This window comes from Sinocyclocheilus rhinocerous, unplaced genomic scaffold, assembly GCF_001515625.1.
Source record: "Sinocyclocheilus rhinocerous isolate Xijiao unplaced genomic scaffold, SAMN03320098_v1.1 scaffold8, whole genome shotgun sequence".
NCBI classification, from domain to species: Eukaryota; Metazoa; Chordata; class Actinopteri; order Cypriniformes; family Cyprinidae; genus Sinocyclocheilus; species Sinocyclocheilus rhinocerous.
In genome coordinates, this window is record NW_015666800.1 from 2898079 (window position 1) to 2911226 (window position 13148).

The 13148-nt window shown below is 37.2% G+C and overlaps 1 pseudogene; it reads left to right on the plus strand.

Moving 5' to 3' along the window:
* The window catches only part of LOC107733094 (spectrin beta chain, non-erythrocytic 5-like), a 36076-nt pseudogene that overhangs the window by 12646 nt on the left and 10282 nt on the right, over window positions 1-13148 (plus strand).

The following is a 13148-nucleotide window of genomic DNA, read 5'->3' on the forward strand; positions in this document are numbered from 1 at the left end:
TAAGCACGCATTCATGTTTAGCTAAGAAACAACTAACCATCCACCATCAGTGTTGGGGGTAACGCATTACAAGTAACGTGAGTTACGTAATCAGATTACTTTTTTCAAGTAACTAGTAAAGTAACGCATTACTTTTTGAATTTACAGAAAATATCTGAGTTACTTTTTCAAAAAAGTAATGCCAGTTACTTTGTTTTCCCATTTATTGACTGACAAGTCTCCTGTCCCCATGTTGGGAGAAATCGGAAGTACAGAGGCATTGTGTGTGCTGTGTGAACATGATGTTACTGTAGTCCTAGACTAAATGTGAATGTGCATTAATTCATCCCACTCGCAAAAAAACAGATTTAGTATTCATCAAAATGAATTAAAACAGTGAAATGCAAACTCAGAATATGATGCAAACCTGCAATAATTAAATATGTTAAATAACACAAATGTATCTAATCCCATTTTATTAACCAATGTCTTTGCTGCTGACCTTTGATGATCCAGTTCAACCATACTAATAAGCAAAAATGACTTTAGATAAACTAACAATTGTGCTTCATTGATTTTTTTTATTGCTGAAGAGTGTTGATCCTTCTTCTCCTGTGTTCTACTGTACAGACGTGAATTTACTTTTCCTTCAGCCTGAGGTTTATTCATTACACTTTTTGGTGTGAAAGGGCTTTTACATTTGCTATAAATAGAACTTCTTATATTAAAAACAATCAAGCCCTGCTCATATTTAAAAAGTAACGCAAAAGTAACGTAACACATTACTTTCCATAAAAAGTAACTAAGTAACGTAATTAGTTACTTTTTTATGGAGTAACGCAATATTGTAATGCATTACTTTTAAAAGTAACTTTCCCCAACACTGCCTATGATTAAAGGTAATGTTATTTCAGATTGAAAGATATGGAAAAGCTGGGTCAATCTCTAGAGGTGGCATCTGGAGAGAAAGGAGCTAAAGATGTTCAACAGACACTCACTAAGTTGGATAAGGAGTGGAGCCAGCTGGACAAATTGTGGGCTAGTCACAACAGAAGGCTTGAGCAAGGACTGGAGTTTCAAAAGCTGAATATGGAAGCAGATCGCATAGAGGCCACCATTTCTGGTCATGAAGCCAGACTGAAAGTCAGAGACTTGGGGGTAATTGAAAGAGATGATACTGTGACATTTAATTTCTTTATTATTTTAATTTATTCATTGAATGAATTCATTTCATGTCTCTAAGCACATTTCTGTCAAAGGAAGAGATAAGATTTAATGCATAATTTCTGTACAGGACTCTGTGGACAGCGTTCACAGTTTACTGGGCCGTCAAGAAGAGCTTGAGGCTTTGCTTGAGGCACTAGAGCGATCCATTAACCTCTTTCAAGACAAGAGCCAGGAGCTCATCAGCAAGCGTAACTTTGCCGCCAAAGAGTGAGCATAGACTTTTATTTGTTTTTACATATTACAGTTTATTTTATTTTATTAATAATTGTAATTGCTTGTTTCTTAGTGCTATTATTTTAGTTCATCCTGGCATATCACCTCTTTCCAGAATTCAACTGCGATCAAAGGTCATTCAAGACCGATACAAGAAGCTGAAAGGAAGTTGTAAATTAAGGAGGCTTGATTTACTTGCTTCAAAAAAGTACCAGGTAGACCTTCAGTTTATGTTTTGGAAAGTGACAGCATATTTTTTATAAATAATACAATTTAAAATGTGTTTGTAGCTATACAGTACATCAGACAAGAAAATTGTCTAAACAACTACAGTGCTTTAAAATACTTTACTTTTACCTTGCATAGGAATTTTTAAGAGATGCCGAGGAGATGCTCCTGTGGATAGAGGAGAAGTTTGAGATTGCTGAGGACGAGTCATACAGAGATCCAACCAACATCCTCCGTAAGCTCAAAAAACACGAGGCGGCAGAAACAGAGATGCAGGCCAATCAAGTCCGCATAGACAGACTAACTGAGGTATGGCACCACATCAGATGTATTGTTTATTATTTTTCAAGCAACATAAGTATTTGGCCATGATTTTTGTCCATATTGATGATTGGATTTCATGTGGTTAGACTGGAGAGGAAATGTTAGCAGAGGATCACTACAACAGCCAGAGCATACAGAGAAAGACTCGAGAGATATGCAAAAGGTGGACTGAAATCCAGAGAAAGATGGCAGAAAGAGGGGACAAACTACGACAGGCTGGCCAGCAGGAGCAACTCATGGAGCTGCTTCAGGTACTTAAACTCAAGCTCTGTTCTACCTTTGACTACTGCAGGACAACACTGAAGGAATGTATAGGCCTATCCTTGAAACATAAGCAGAATAAATTTCTGTGAGTAGATTTTAAATCTGTTCTTATGTTAATTGTGTCATTGAATTAAATCAGTTGAAATGACCAATTTACAAAATAAATCAATAAATGATAAGTGTGCTTCTATTTCTATATTCCAAAGTATCTGTATATTTTCAGGATGCAAAACTGAAGATTGAGGCAATTGAGAGAATGTTACAGAATGCAATCAGGGGTCATGACCTTCGTTCAAGCAGACAGCTCCTAAAGGAGCACAAGCAGCTGGAGGAGGAGACTCAAGAACTTGCAGAAAAAATCAACTCCATTGTCACCCGTGCCAAACACCTGGCCACCAACCATTTTGACTCTCAACGCATTCTCAGGGAGACTGACACTTACCTGAAACTGTTAGTATTCATTTTTCATCAAAAAAAAAAAAAAAAATTTTCATAATGAAAACTTACCTGCAATGAATGACCTGTTGTTAAGGAAACGATAGCTAATAAACTGATGATCAATTATATGTATATGCAGGATCAATCAATACAAAACTGTTGCTTTCTATGTATGCTTTAAGAAGCCTTTACTTCTGCTTTATTTGCCAGATTTAAGTCTCTACAGAAACCTTTGGATAATCGCAGGAGCCAGTTAGAGGCAGATGTGGCATTACATAGCTTTTACCATGATGTAGACCTAGAGTTAAACTGGATATCAGAGCATCATCCTGTAGCTGATACTACAAACTATGAAAGATCTCTGGCAGGGGCAGTTAGTCTGCTTCAGAAACACAAGGTATGATTAGATTTGAGTGTATGAATGTTGCTGGGGATAAAAATAAAATACCTATTCAAAAACTATTTTAACTTTAAATAAATGACTGTACCTTTCTTTGTAAAGTTCCAGTGTAAAGTTGTATTCATTGTAACTGTTTAATGTTTCAAAACCCCCCAGGACCTGCAGGCAGAGGTAAATGCCCACAACGAGTACTGGACAGAGGACGAGCCATGGCCCGGTCCAATCAGTGGAATGTTCAGGAGGTGCAGCAGAGGTGTCAGCAACTGATTGCAGAATGGGAGGATTTAGAGGAGTTGTGTGAGAAATGGTCTGGCGAACTTAACAAGGCAGTTACACGGGAGCAGGTAAAAGTGTAGCAGTGTTTGCAGTTTTTTGGTCCAGTAATTATTCAAGCCATTACTGTTAACATTTCTGTTCTGATGCTCAGATTTTGCTTGACTGCACTGAGCTAGAAACCCTTCTGTCAGAAACACCAGCTTTGGTCAGCACTGATTATGGCAAGACTGAATTAGCTACTCAGAGTCTAAAAAAGGAGCATGAGGTGAGTAAACTTTGGCTTGTACTAATGCAATAGCTTAAGGTTTTAACATGTTAACATATACTGGTTTGTTTCTTCAGGCAGTGGAGGGGCAGATTGAGGTACTTGCTGCTCAAGTAGATGAACGTTAGACGAAAGTCCAACGTTAAGCAGGCTGTATGTGTGTGGGGTTTAAAGGAGCTCAACAAGCCCTACAACCACATTAAATCGAAGCTAAATGAGGTTCAGCACTCAGCAACAGTCAGGTAAAATAAAAATCAGTTGATAAAACAGCACAACTAACAGAAGTACAAACCCTCACGTTGGTTTGCCTTGTTAAAAAAACACATCTCATTACAACAGAGAGCAGAGGCTGCGAGAGACTTTACACCTCCATGAATTTAAGAGCGAGTCTGCTGAATTGGAGGAATGGATTGCTCAGCAGACACAGATTGCCGCCTCTAATGACTTTGGGATTGATTATGAAAATGCACTGGTGAGAATAAATTAAATATTTTTAACAAATTTTTTTTTTAACATTTGTTACATGTTATATTATTATGGTTTCATTATTTTTTGGTCAGAAATCAAGAAACTAATCACTACACATTCTAACGACAGCCAGAGTTTTAATAGTAAAAATTAATACACAAATCTGTTTTTGTTTTAAAAATGTATACGTTATATTAATTCAATTGTGGGTATCAACTGAAGTAAATGTTCTGCAGATCATATTTTTTGGCTTTTAATATTTTAACTTTTTATGGCTTTAGTACAATGACAATTTAAAAGCCAATTATTACAACATACTGTCTTCACACTTATTATTCTCCCTTTTTTAATTTCTTCAATTGTCTTATTATTAATTGATTTCAAACATATTTGAGCCTAGAAAGGAACATGTTTTTGGGATCCTTGCCATCAAAACCTTCATTTCTTATTTTAAACCCTTAAAATTCTTCAAATCTCAAAATGATTCATAAAGTTAATCCTGTATCAGATATGCATGTTGTCTGTGATCAGGATCTGTCTAAGTACCTCTTGTTTCATGACAGCAACTGTGTGGGAGATTTGAGGTATTCTTAAAGCAGCTGGAGGTGGGACTGGAGAGGATGCACACCTGTGAAGAGTTGGCTGACAAACTCATCAAAAGTAATCACCCTGAGAGCCGCTTCATCCGAGAAACAGAATCTACTCAGGTAACGGCATGTGATCAGGAAAACAGATTATAAACAAAATATTACAAACTAATAAATACAGTAATCTCATATTTGTGTCAGTTGTTTGTGATGTGTCAGACCTGTGTATGGAGTTACATCATTTTACAGTCTACAGATATCATACTTTAAGTTTACTTTATGACAGAGAATCATGGAAAGAGCTGCAGGATTTATCCAAAGATCGTAAAGAAAAGCTACGTAAATCTGAGGAATGCCACAAATTCTACAAATACCTGACTGATGCACTAGGACAGATAAAGGTATGCAGTCCAGCTGTGCTTTAAAGTCATGCTGTTGAATAATATGATAAACATATCTGCCCTGGTGCTCACGTGTCACATATCTTGAACCAGGAGAGGTGCCAAAGCATTCCTGATGACATAGCCAAAGATCTGAAGGGAGTGCTGTCACAGCTACGCAAACATGAAGCTCTTGTACATGAGCTGGCTGGAACAGAGCAGCAGGTATGATGTGAGAGCATTCATTACAGCTGTGTTGCACTGGTGATGAAATGGCGATCATCTTGAACATACAGTGGGTGGCATGGATGCTTTTGTACAAAGGGAAGTTTTTGTTTATTACTATTGTTTATTTACTACCATTTTGATAAGGTATTTTTATATTATAATTATATGTGTAGTTTTGCAATAATTTATTAGTTACCTGACTCAGTGACATCTCTTCTTTGTCCAAAATATTGAAATACTACAACTGACAAATTCTTCTTCCGCACAAAATAATAATTTTCTCCTCTTTGCACCATTCCTTTACGTCTTGAAGCTTTACCCGCTCTGTCGTCTGATTGGTCACAAAAGCATATGAGGTTTTATGTGATCTAGTTACAACTTAAAAAAATCATAATAAATAAATAAATAAACACTTAGCAAATAATAAATAAAGGATTTAAGAAATATGTGACCCTGGACCACAAAACCAGTCACAAGGGTCAATTTTTCGAAATTGACATTTATACATAATCTGAAAGCTGAATAAATAAGCTTCCCATTGATGTATGGTTTGTTAGGATAGGACAATATTTGGCCGAGATACAACTATGAAAATCTGGAAGCCGAGGGATCAAAACACAGCAAATAAGTAAATAAATAAATAATTTACAAATGCTCACATCAAACTCATTCTCGGGTTCAGTGTTTAAACTTTATGATTCTTTTTATAGCTGCAGGAGCTGTTGGATGGAACTGATGGGTTGGTCATCAGCCTACAGTATGGCCTGAAGCATCAAACACGTGATATTTTTAGACTAAGTATAGATGACTGGATGTCTTATGTCATGTAGATAGTGGCTCTTCAGGAGTCAGCAGAACGCTTAAGGACAGAAGGTTTGAAGCGAGAAAAAAGTAGCAACATTAAGAACAAACTGAAAGCTATCCAGGAGAGGAGGGAACGCATCAAAGATCTGTCAGATAAACGCAGAGAGGATCTTGAGATCTCAAAGCTTCTCTGTATTTTCAACCGAGATGTGTCAGAGGTACGGTACTAGTCATTTCCGATCCAGGTGACTTAAACAAAGAGAAAACAAAATGGTTGGTTTGTGATGTTTATTTGTATTTTAGGCAGAGGAATGGATCACAGACTGTATGAATAAAATACTAGAAGACTCCAAAATGGACATGAGCAACCTTCAGACTAAAATGAAGATATTGCAGAAGCATCAGGTGTTTGAAGCAGCGATTCTGGCCCATGGAAATATTGAATCTGTCCAGCAGGTAAGTCGCTGTACCAAAATCACAAACTGGCTCAGTAGTCAGTCAGAGATAATACTATATATATATATATTTTTTTTGGTCTTTATAAATGTGTTTAACATTGTTTGTCACATACTTATCAAAAGGCTGGAAATGAGCTAGTGACCTTGCGTCACCCAAAATCGAAGAGATAAAGCAGACCATCTCTGCGCTGATCTCTCATTGGGAAGCTCTGAAGCAAACCGTTACAGTCCGTGGAAAAGTTCTCGAGGATAATCGTGATTTTCTTGAGTTCCTGCAAAAAGTGGGACAGGTTGAAGTTTGGATTAGGCAAAAGGCAATAAATGAGGCCATTAACATTAACAAACTGCTGAAAACATGCCTTGATATAAACTACTGGTTTATATTAATATTTTAATATTAAGAATTAATATTTGGTTTCTTTTCTGTATAGGAGGTGATGATAAATGTTGGTGATGTTGGGAAGGATTATGAACATGGTCAGCAGCTGCTGAAGAAGCTCAGTGAATTCAGAGGCTCAGGCTCTGGAATAAGTCTGGTGTTCGACTTGGTCTAGATTAGAAAATGACATACTGAAGGCTTTGTATTATGTAACAGTGGTATACAGCATATTGCTTAGTGCAGTAACATTCTTTCACTAAGAAGTTTTCATCCCTTAGGATGTGACTGTTGATGATGCTCACATCAAGACAATCAATACTCTGGCAGCCCGGCTAGAGAAACAGAACAGTGATGAGTTGGCAACTGTGAGAAAGCGTAGGCAACAGCTCAATGAACGGTACATCCTCCTATATTTCAACTGAGATCCATGTTCATTTAAGAAAATACACTCATCATCTCTTATATCTAGCATGTTGTTTGTTTTGACTTTCTTGTCACCTTCCCAACAGATGGAGTAATTTCCATGGCAACCTGAGCAGCTATAAGCAGAAGCTGGAGGCAGCGCTAGAGATCCACGCCTTGATTCGAGAGCTAGAAGAAGTCCGGGACAGAGCTGGAGAGAAGGTGAGAGAGAGAGATTTTATGGCTATCAGATTACATGTCTTTGAATCTGAACCCAACTTTGGCTTTGAACCCAATATAAGAGAAATTGAAAATTTATTTTAAACTTAATTTTTCAATATAACAATATTTTAAATATATTCAATTAAATATTATTTATTATATAGTATTAATTAAATATTTAATAAAAAAAAAAAAAAATTGGCCACAGATGCTGTTGCTCCAGGGTCAGGGCTGTGGAGTGGATGTGGAGAGTGTGGAAAACCTTATTCGCAGACACGAGGAGATAGTGAGGGAGGCCAGAGTCATCCAAGAGAGAGGCACTGTGAGTAGACTAGACAGCTGTTATACAAAGAACACATTCATCTATATTAATCAGTGCACTGTGGATAGCACGTCCTATACAATATCTATTGTGTGTGCTTGCATTGTGGTTAAAGGCTTTATAGAAAAACTCTCAGCACCTTCCAATGAAGTAACTGCTGTACGTACAAAAGCCTTTAAATAAACCATTCATGGTGCATTATATGCTGTAGGGTGAGGGTTTGTGTAACTCACTAAAGCTAGTCAGCTTACAAGAAGGGTTACAAAGAAGATACTTGCTCTAATTTGTAAAACCAGGCCCTGGAGAAGGAGACTAAAGACCGGTTAAGGAGACAGTGTGATCTGTCTGACAAACTTAGTAAGAAGCAGGAAGAGGTCAACATTGCTTTAGTCAAGCTGGACAAGGAAATCAAAAGAAGGTATGCGACCATTAGTTGCTATATTTATAATAATAATAATCAATTGAAAAATTTAAATAGTGTAACATGGCAAAAATGTATTTAAAATATACATTAAATAGAAAATAGAACAGAATATACTTTGTTGTGATTGGAAGGAGCGGTTGCAGGAGTCTCATCAGCTGCAGCTGTTTAAAGCTAACCAGCGCCTCCTGTTGGACTGGGCCCTGAAGCAAAGTGATGAGATGGTGAAGAAAGGCCTGCCTAAGAATAAGACGGAAGCTGAGAGTTTCATACAAGAGCACCAGAACTGGAAGGTATTAAAATATATATATACGTTATAAAATTATTCAACTTCTCAGTTCCTGTGATCTTGCTCTGTCACAAACTACAATGCTAAAACTAATACAGTTACATATATTCTTTTATCAGACGCACTGATCCAAAGTGACTTCTAATTTGTCATAGTACATACTAATACATAATGTTATATGATACCAGACTTGTGTTAGAGCAACATTTAATGATTGCAGGCTGAGATTGATGCTCGCGGTGAGCGTATAGATTCAGTTAAGAGTTTTGGACAGAATCTTGTTAAGTCCGGACACAGCGATTCAGCAGAGATTAAAGAAGCCCTACACAAGCTGAAGGATGCCAAAACAAAGCTTGCTCAAGCTTGGGAGGACCGAAAGAAAACTCTGGATCAAGCACTGAAGCTTCAGGTGACTTAAGAAAACAGCAGGTAGTTTTGGTTCATTTTGGATTATCTGTTATTATGTGAAGGTATTATGTGGTTTGGCTGCAGATATTCCTGGGCTATGCCGACCAGACTGAGAGCTGGATAAGTAACCGGGAGGCTTTCTTGGTCAATGAAGATCTTGGGGTAAGAGCTCCATTTCTTGCACCTCATTTAAAAGACAGAGTAACATTTCACCTCATAAGAAAACAAAATGACATTGGTTGTTTTCTTCTCTGTAACTTTGGAAATGGATGGTGAAAGATGTTGCACACTGACAGGGTTCATTGTCAGAGGTGGAGGCTCTTCAGAGGAAGCATGCTTTGTTTGAGAACTCTCTAGAAGCTCAGATGGAGCAGGTGGCAGAGGTTGACAGATGTGCTCAGCATCTCATACAGGCACAGCACTATGACTCTGACAACATCAAGAAGAAGATCAAAGCTATTCTGCTCAGGTATGCAGTAAGCAAAAAAAAAACTCACTCGTCTGACAAATTACACTTTAGTACTTAGTACTTATTACAGAACTAATATACTTTCAAAGAATATGCTTAAGTGCAAAATAAATTAATGTAATTTTTACAGACACTTAATTGCATGCTAATTGCAGTTAAATGTGAAAATGTATTAAAAATAGGTTTATTATTATCATTTATATTAAATGAAATTAGCTGAAGTGTTTTTGTCTCATTTAAGTGGGACATATCATAACATTACATATATGAATTACATACCATGAAATTATATATTGCATATACATATATTTATGTAATTTCACAATTAATTCTATTATCTTTGAATATGGTTAAAGTGTACTGCCAAGTGTACTAACAGGCATTTATGTTAAACTAAAATATACTTTAATGTGTTTTCTATTGTATATCATGTATTTAAATATATTTGTAATTACACATTTACAGTGATGAAATTTCAATCTATTACATTTAAAATAAATTAACTTTGAATGTAATATTAAATAACAGTGTACAGTTAAAATCTTGATTCAGTACTTTATGTGACTTAGTATGTTAGTCAACATCAAAATAAGTGTTCTTCAAAGCATGACAAAAGAAATATTAAAACAACGATTTAAAATGTACTTTAAAGTAAAAACTTTTATGTTACATTATTATGAAGTGCACCTTTTATTTATTATATTATTACAAAATCCATTATTACAAAATTTCATCTGCAAGTACTCTAAACATTTGAAGTACACTAAAAGTGCACATTCAACACACGAAAGCACACTTCTTTTTCAAAATGGTCTATAGATCAGAAATATTGAGAAGTACTGTTACTGATAAGTAAAATTCCTTTCTTAAAGGAAGGACAAAGTACTGGAAATGAGCAAAACCAGACGAAAAGCATTAGAAGAATCTCTACAGCTGCAGAAATTCCTGGAAGGAAGCTATGAGGTGTGTGAAGTAAACAGCTCCTGCTGAATGTGGAAAATAGAGGGTTGACATTCACCTATGTAGTCTGATTTATTTTACCCATCAGTATGTCTTTTACAAAGTTAAATTCTCATTTGTAAAGGTTTCCTCATGGTTGAATGAGAAAAACTCTGTGGCTGTTGATGAGAGCTGGACAGATCCTATTAACCTTCAGGCTAAGCTACTAAAGCACCAGAGCTTTAAAGGCAGAGATACTGGCCAACCGCAACAGAGTGCAGACCATCATAAAAGTACGGCATTGGAATCTTAAAGAATGTCTGAATATCTCTTAATCTTTTTCTGTTTGTATGAAATTCAGACTTAAAGGAGCATCAACAGCACTTAGCCTAAAACATGAATTGTTTCCTCAGGAGGGTGATAACATGCTAGCTTCCAGTCATCCTGCTAAAAGCAAGATAAAACCACGAATAAAGGATGTTGATGACAGCTGGGACCAGCTTTTAAGCAACTGCAAGGAGAAAAAGTTACGTCTACAGCAAGCATATCAGGTACAGCATGCTAAAACGCTAGCTCAAGGCATAAGTGTGCACACTGAAAATATTTTTTTCTTAATTCTACATGATATCGTGTAGAGGTGCCGCTTTACACATTGTTCCCTGACTATAATAGATACACTAACATATCCTCATGACTTTCAGACAAATCTAATTCAGATTTACTGATGCTGGTCTGAAATATCATCTTGGATAATGTGGTTTTCCTCTAGGCGTTGCAGTTCCAGCGCTCCTTGGATGACATTGAGGAGTGGCTTGGGTCAGTGGAGGTAGAAGTGGTGAGTAAGGACTACGGTGGTAACCTGGCCTCAGTTAGCAGGCTGCTTAAGGCCCAGCAGGGTCTGGAGGAAATGGTAGATGCACAAATGGAGAAGGTCCAGGGGCTGGTGGACACAGCCAAAGACTTCAGCTCTCAAGGCAACTTCCTTGCAGAAAATATACAGCAGAGGGTTTGGGAGGTGGTCAACAGGTATGTTTTTGTTCAGCCCTGATTTCATTCTACAGTACTGTAGATATTTTTGCAGTTTAGTGAGTCCTTCACATGGACCTGAATGACGTTTAAATGTGTTAGAAGTCCATAGTCCAAATCCTGTGGGCACGAAAACTGATAATGAAGAAAGTAAATGATTTGATAAGCTCTTATGTACATGGATCATTTGTGACCCTGGACCACAAAACCAGTCTTGAGTCGCTGGGGTATATTTGTAGCAATAGCCAAAAATACATTGTATGGGTCAAACTTCATTAGGATATTAAGTAAAGATCGTGTTCCATGAAGATATTTTGTAAATTTCCTACTGTAAATATATCAAAACTTAATTTTTGATTAGTAATATGCATTGCTAAGGACTTCATTTGGATAACCTTAAAGGCGATTTTCTCAATATTTCGATTTTTTTGCACCCTCAGATTCCAGATTTTCAAATAGTTGTATCTCGACCAAATATTGTCCTGTCCTAACAAACCATACATCAATGGAAAGCTTATTTATTCAGCTTTCAGATGATGTATAAATCTCAATTTTGAAAAATTGACACTTAAGACTGGTTTTGTGGTCCAGGGCCACATTTGATAAGCGTTATTTACAAGTGAGCAATACTGACGTTTCAAGATTATACATTAATGTGGGCACTATTCATGAGCTTTGAAATGTCAGTCAAATGATCTAAAACACCACATGATTGCTGTGTCATACTACATGTATTCCCATAGGATGTGGTGGTATTATGTTTTTTTTCATCTGATTGACAGACTGAGTGGAAAAGTAACACTGACATTTAATCATTTCTCTTAGGTATAATGGGCTGGCTGAGCCGCTGCAGGCCCGCAGGGAAACTCTGGAGTCATGGCAGCTGCTGTTCCAGTTCTACAGGGACTTAGAGGATGAGCTGCTGTGGATTCAGGACAAGCTGCAGGCCACAGCCACAAAAGACTGGGGCACCTCCCTGCAGAGTATACAAGCCATAGTCAAAAAACATCTGGTTAGTCTGGTCCAGAAATCTGAAACTACAATACTTATGCACCATTGATAAACTGATGTTTTGTTACAGGACTTTCAGCAAACACAAAGGACTATGATATGCTAATACCTTCTCTTACAGGTTGTCATGCAGGAAATCGAGAGCCGAACCCCTCTAATAATGACTGTACAGGACGCAGGACAGAACCTGGTGCGAGGACGACACTTTGCATCATGTGAGATCAGTGAAAACTTGCTGAGTTAAGGCAGAACTTTGACACTTTGAAGAAAGAGTCAGCGAAATAAAGATCGCCTGCTTCAACTAGCACTGAAAATCCAGACCTTTCTCTCAGAGGTGTGTTACCAATTCACACTGTAATGTGATTCATAAACATATGATTAAATCTGATGTCTGATATCTCTTCATAATGACCCAGGTTTCCCAACTGGAGCAAAGGATGGAGGAGCAGAGGCCTGTATTAGAGTCCAAAGACTATGGAAAGAGTGAGGAGGCCACTGAAGCTTCTACAGGAAACTAGACACAGTTGACCTGGAGTTGGAAAGCCAGTGTAGAAAAGTAGAAGCACTCCTGAAAACTGGCACTGATCTAGAAAAGTCCCAACATCCCAACAGGTGCAGTTATTGGGTCATGATAGCATTGATTAATTGAGCTAATTGCTGATTTTTGTAATAGCTTTGCTGTGAGTGATGTCAGCAGAATGTTACTCAATGCTTTTGATTA